Genomic DNA, 7,256 nt, shown 5'->3' with positions numbered 1-7,256 from the left:
ATGCAGTCATAGCTACGAGATACGTTTACCAGCGATTGGCCAAGGCAACATGGTACACCACTGAAAAATGCTTCCTCCCTGGCTGCCGGCCTCACTGGCTGGATGACTAGATGCTTGCTTGGGAATTAACTGAATAGGCTGCTCCGTGTACAGTGAATATGACACATGCTGTAAGTGTTGAGCAGTGCCAGTTTAGTGTTGGGTTGGGCGGTTGGCTGAGTACAGGAATAGCGGGAAAAAGAAGCAGGAATACGGTTTAAGGTGAGTAATGAGAAATGGTTCACAGAGTTGGGTGATCACTGTTTTACAATACAAACTTTAAAAGGCCTGGTGAAAGACACTGGTCATGCAGTTTACAGTGCAGAATTCAGCTGGGAAACCTGGAATTCATAGTGATGTTAATTCAACATGTGCAACCCTCCTAAATGCTGTTGCAGACAAAGGGAATTCCCAGTGGCTTCCCCCAGCAGCATAATCTTCCCACCACACTGCAAAAAGGGTTCAGGAATGCCTCCAGCAAGACAAACAAAGAGCCTTCCAAGATCAAAAGGGTGTTTTCGCACTTACAGTTCGTTTAATCAGTTGATAAGTTTGAATACTTGCAGCTTTTTTCTACGGTTTCCAGTAAACCAAAAGCTTCACTGCAAACATGAGAGCTTGTCCACTTCTTGGTCAGATACAGGAAGGTGCCCCCTGGACTAGTGGATAATATGGAGAATTTTACATTTGTTTTACAGCTAGTTATCACTGTTTGTATCTACAGTTGTCTATCAGGCTATGGGAAGATGTATGGCTCAAATTTGCATCATATGCCTGGTAGATCAGTCGGATCATGGTTGGATCGCATTGTCACCATAAATGAGACCACCTCCTCCAAATGGTCTGGCTGCTTTTGTTGTGGGGTGCACCTGAGTGTGGTTATTGTGTTCACATCAGCACAAACAAAGTGCACCAAGGGGGAAACGGTTTAATTTCGACCTGACTAAACAATACAGGTGTGAAAACACTCCGAGTTCAGCTGAATAGCCACAGAATGTGCTGCAACAAAGCCCAGTCCAACAAAAAAAGCACCAGAACATCTTCTCCATCCATGTCCTGATGGATCAAAACTATCTCAGAGGAACGAGGGGACCCACGCAATACAGCATCGAGCGGGTGGTGTTATGGCAGGTAAGGTATATTCAGCGCAGTCCAAGCTCAGCTGAGCTACTGTACATGCATCAAGTGACCCGAAAAAAGAATAATGTTGACAATTTATGTGTGCAAAACACTGCGCACATAAGTCTGTGAAGGTTCTCAGTCATCCAGGTCATAGAGGTCGTAGAACAAAACCCGATAGAGATGGTTTGAAAGAGGATACGTATTTAAAATGCAAAATATGAGTAACTATATTCCGTTACAGTTACCGTTTAAAAGGGTGGTATTCAGAATACAGTTACTTTGTTGAAATAAATGGATTACACAGCGGTCTTTTCCTGTTTCATATGTTAGGCTATGCCCTCTGTATTTTTGGTAATTCCACGCCAGTGGAAACCCAAACAAAACACGCATTAAGAGGCTCAAATGCCTGTGCCTCAGTCTCGAGGCCCATGTCACCTCTACTTGCGGCCCGCATAATGACATGAAGAAATTTTTTTTTCAAATATTCAAAAAATTATTTAATATGAAGGCAATAGGCAGAGTGTTACAGACACAGCCCTAACGAATGTATGTAGTCCGTGTTGCAGGGAGAATGGACTGCCATACCCGTTATGTGTCTGTGAGCGAGAGGGAGGGCGAAAAAGGAAAGTCGGAAAGTACGAGTTGTCACCAACCAGAAACGGGAGATGGAAGCATGTAAATATTCGGAGCAACGGACCTATACGCGCAGAATAGTTTTCCACACGAGATCGCTGCAAAAAGTGCAGCCTTACCTAATGTCCACCCTACTGTTACTCTGTTACTACTTTTATATTAAGATTTAAAAATTTAGTTGGTATTGGTATAGCGAATAACCTTCAGTAATAGTAATAAATTACACAGCAATAGTACATTCATGTAGTTGCAAAAAGCATGATAATACATTAAGTAATCCAAAGTATTCCGTTACGTTACTCTAATTGAGTAACACTCCCACAGAGCTTAAAATCTGGGATTCTCCACCAGCTGCTCTTAGAACTGAAGAAGCTTCTCGGATAAAACGTCTTCAAGAAACCTAAAGATGTCCAGACGCTTTTCTTACCGAGCTCCTTAGATAACACTGTTACATATACTACATGAGTGTGGTGTAAATCCTGGGTTTACATACTCATTTAATGCATATACCACATGCATCATTATCAGTGGTAATGAAATAATAAACAGTCCGAAGAGATGCAGAAAGCCGTAAGAGACAGCAGCACAAGCAGGAGATGTCTTTATATTTTAAAAAGGAAGTAAAGTCCTGCATAAGATCTAATATTAAATCTCATCGAATCACACATTTAATGGCTGGTCAATAACTCGATATTTCACAGTGTTATGCTTCCTTATCCCTTCTAGGATTGACAGTTATGTTTAATTTTAAGGCAAAATCAGTCCGGCTTCTTCTCCTTTAATGACCTGCTCACCCACGAACTAATTTATATGACTTAAAATCATGCTTCTCGAAATCAGTCATGCACTATAGACCCCAATTCTAAACCGGACCTCTTGGCAAGGCTTGAAGTTAGCCAACAGTATGGAAAGTATCAATAATGAGGACACAAACCTCAACTAAACTCTGGAGCCCTGCTCAGTATGCCAGGATTTGTCCAAGTAGATAAATCAGAAATAATTGCCCAGTTCCCCTACATGTCTTGGCCACACTGAAGGGAGATGAGGGGGCCATAACACAATACAATCAGACATCAGTCATTTCCCAGGCTTCACGGGTCAGCGGCTGAAACAATGGGGAACATAGGGTAATTGTTTACCATGTTTCTTCGGACAAAGACGGTGTCTTTCAGTTTCTTTTTCTCAAAATCAAAAGTTTGGTTTGAAGCAAGGCGCCTCGCCCTACTTTTTTTTTGGGCTAATCCTTAATCACCTATCAGCAACCTCATAGATGTGTGATAATGACATATACAAAACTTTCGAAGCCACTGGGCTCTCCCTCCTCATCAATAATGCGATGTCAGTCGATGGTTGCAAACAAGGCACAGTGAGCCTGTTAGCACTCTACAGCTGTTTAAGCTGTCAAATATTTCAACATGTCATAAAAGTTACAGCAAAGTCTCTCAGAAAGCAAACCAAAATAAACTAGTTTAAGTGACAGTTGCATAAAAGAGGAAAATAGATTGGATTACCTATGAGCGAAGATTTTTTGTTAATTAAAGACTGGATAAAATTAGATTAGCCATGCTAAAAACTACCCTTTCATCTTCGCTCTTTGAATGTCATGCGGCACTGTTAGGTCGACAATGGCTGGCCGAGGGGAATCACAGAGGGAGAAATGGTGTATAGAAGGCTGAAATGGAGTGAATCACCTTTACAGGGTCCTGCCTCAGTGCTCCTGGGTGATTGAACAGATCAGCTGGGTTCAGCGGCAGAGTGAAAGAGATGGAAAGCGAGAGGAAGACTGGAAGAGAGAGATTTATCCGTATATAGGAAGGTGATCCTCCTACTGAATGTTGCCAAAGTAGTAAATCATAGTGTGAACACCTGCAGGGTAAAAGGTTAGGTTTGCACGCACAGCCAAGGTGACAGTAAAACCTCCACCAGCCTGCCATTACCTCTTTCAGCACAGCAAGGTCAAGGGTTAATTCCTTTTTGGGGTATAAACAAAAAGCACACGTTTAAAACAATCTTAAACACGTCCAACATTTTTATAACATGTCATTTGTTACTTTGTTGCTTTCCTTGATGATCTGTGTAAGTACAAAGCTGGAAGCCTTGGTAAAGAGATGGTGAATTTGAAACAGAATTTTGGTAATGGTTGACCTTTCTCCATTCAAAGGGTTGCTTCTGAGGCATCTAGTTGTGAAAACACAACATCTTTTTTTTCTCTTTATTCTTCATTACAGATCTATTCAGGTGGCTCATTGTTGGAGCGATTAGCACTGCGGCATCAAAGCGAGGAGGTCCTGGGCTTAAATCTGCTGTCTGGGCCTTTTCTGTATGGAGTTTTGCATGTTATCCCTGGTATTTCTTTAGGAACTCCAGCTTCCTCCTAAAGGCGATTCTGAATCAACCGTGGGTGTGAATGGTTCTCTGTCTCTCTGTCTTAGCCATGTGACACACCGGTGACCTGACTATGCTCCACTATACTCCCTATAACGGCTGGGATACGCTCTAGCCTCCCCATTACCCCAAACTGTGTAAGTGGAAGAAGCTGCATGGATAGACTTAAATCTATTTGGATTTTGCCTAAATTTTCCCTTTAACTGGAAAAGACAATCAGGATTTTTACCCAGAAGTTCATGTGAAAAAGCTTCTGTGAGGGGAAGAAGAGTATCTTTTCTGGCAACCAGAGCAGAAGAGTTGGGTGTTTAGCATGAAAGGCACTGCTGAACGTGACTCAACAATGGCTGCGTTCAGGTCTAATACCTCGTGTTTAGATATATCTAGATTCTGTCTGGATCCATCTCAAACGTGTCTCCAGAGATCAATTCTGATCAAGCTTTGCTTTTCTGCTCATTTGTGATTTTATCTGCAGGGACTCTGCTGCAAAGCATCATCAGTGAACGTGGTTGCATTGACTGCCTGTCTGTATCAAAGGAAGATCAGCTGTTTTACACCTTTGTTATGCGTGCTGGACCACAAATTTGAACATTTGACAATACAGAGAAAGTATCGTGTGCATGAAAACCCCTGACTTACCAGGATTAATGACAAAAGCGATTTGCCGGGGCTCGACACATTATTACAGAAGAGCGTATGAGTCATCACGAACAGAAGCAATCAAACAGGTTTGAAACAATCCCAGTTTAACTCTGCACAAAGATCGATGTTGGTGGTGAAAAGTGGAGGTAAAATTTAATAAACTGTTGAATAAACCAACATTTTCATTCACCTTATGATTGTGTGTGTTCCTGTGGTTAGCTGGGTTGTTAATCGACTGCATCCTTGCTCTTTATGTCCACCTGTTGTGGAAAGTGACCGAACTTTAAGAACGTCACACAGATCATCTTCCTGCGACATGATCTTAAATCACTTTTCACTGACACAGGATAACATTTTGGCACTAAAACAGATGCTTTATTAGCATTCAAATAGCAAACCATTTTAATAATTTCTTATGAAATTCATACAGTTCCATAGATCATGCAGATTTCTACATCTGCCATTTGAATAAAAAAATATTACCCCCACACTTCTGATATGGGATTATATGAACAGTAAATAAATAGACCGCTAAGATTTTTCTGGCAATCCCATTACTTAACTTTCATAATCTTGCCAAAGTATTCAATTATTTCATGGCACTGTTCTTTAGGCTACATCACTCACAAGAAAAAATTCAACTACTTCAAGTCAGTAAGTTTCAGAATAAATGCATTTTTTATACTTTTGGAATATTTAGGAGAATGTGCACATAATAAATTAATTATGGCTTTCAGTCAGACGGGAATGAGCTGGACCCGTAAATACAGTACAGAAACTCATAACTACACATGTGCAAGCTGAGAAACCTTCCTTTTATTCCCTTCACTTGAACCCCTTTGACAATAAATCACGTTACCATGACGATTCTTTTAATTCTTATGAAAATATTACTCAGCGCGCTGTACGACCGGGTAAACCGGGTAAACTCCCACTTTGCCCTATTCATGCATGCTCGCGGCTCAGTGGGTACTGCTGCAAACATGCAATTAACACTCGTGACTAACGTTTTAGTGAAGGCCCGTCGAGTTTTTTAGGAACAGTAAATCATTCTCATTAGATGTAAAGTGGAAATCAGTTCTATTTGCTTCACCTGGGATGGTTTACAAGTCCAACCTGTTCTTTGTACAGCTCCACAATGTCTGCGACTGTATGTGAGTCGTGTGTGTGTGTGTGTGTGTGTGTGTGTGTGTTGATTCTGCAACAACTCATCAAAACCCCAAAAGGTTGATTCTGTTAATCTGGACGTAACGTTTTCAGCATTTACAATCTATCCCTGGGGTTTAAATCGTCATCCCGACGATTGAGGCTCACTGCCAGGGTCTAAACAGGGCAGACGTTTTAGGCACAGCTACCTTGGAGTTTACGGCCCCTATTGCTCTACTTCCTGCTGCCTGGGGTAGATGATGCCGATTTGAGTGCATCCCAGCATTAGCACTGAAAACGCTACATCCAGATGAACAGAATCAACCTTTTGGGATTTACTTACCTGGATGACTTAGCATGCATCAAGATAACGCATAAAAACTGCAGCAGATATCACTGCAGATGCTTTCTTCAAAAACAGATGAGTTAATTTATACTTCTGTCATACCTTTCCTTCATATATGGTAAATAAATACCTACCACAGAGGGACAAAGCCTCCATCACTTTGCCTACTGGTTTGTTAGGTTAGAGAATTCTCTAAGCAGGAAGAACAAGACAGATTTTTATTTTTATTTTTTTCTGAAACTCACAGCGCCTCTGACCTCATACACTGCATTGCTTGATGTACTGCCCAATCACACACCCATAGCGTCACTGTTATTGGTACGCCTGGATGAAGCTGAGAGGAACATTAATGTCAAAGTGACTCAGATGTCATCATTTTAATAGATTTATGGTGATATTATGTCTGAAAAAGGCTTCCACCGAGCTCCTAGTGGTATACATCTAATTCTTAACAAAGAAGATTTCTGAAAATTACCAGAATTTCTTTCCCCACAGTGATCCTCAAAATTTTGTTTTCTGTAAAAACCAAAAAAACCACAAAAAAACTAGTAATTTAAAAAAAAAAAAAAGAGTTCACCATTGCCCTTCCATTTATGTTGATAAGAGACTGAGATGATGTTTGCTTTTGTCAGTTAAAAATGTTGGTTTCTTACAGCTGTCATTACTGAGGATGGAGGAGCAGACACAGATTTATGCCATTGTTCAAGAAATGTTTTCAGATTGTTACACGCATTGAAGCAGCTGAGATGAACTATTGCTCCCTCTGGCAACTCGTTAGTGCTAAGCTAATTACTGGTGCTTTGGTGAGGAAAGGTAGGGGTGTTACGATTTGAGGGGTGGGGCCATGCTAATGGAGGATTACACAGAGGTTGTTATACTGTTTCCTTTTGATGTGATTACCGAGCTGAAGGCTACATGTTGGCTGGTTTTTAATGATGGTCCT

The sequence above is a fragment of the Aulonocara stuartgranti genome, assembly GCF_965226115.1.
Source record: "Aulonocara stuartgranti genome assembly, chromosome: 23".
Lineage (NCBI taxonomy): Eukaryota > Metazoa > Chordata > Actinopteri > Cichliformes > Cichlidae > Aulonocara > Aulonocara stuartgranti.
This window is presented reverse-complemented; position numbering follows the sequence as displayed.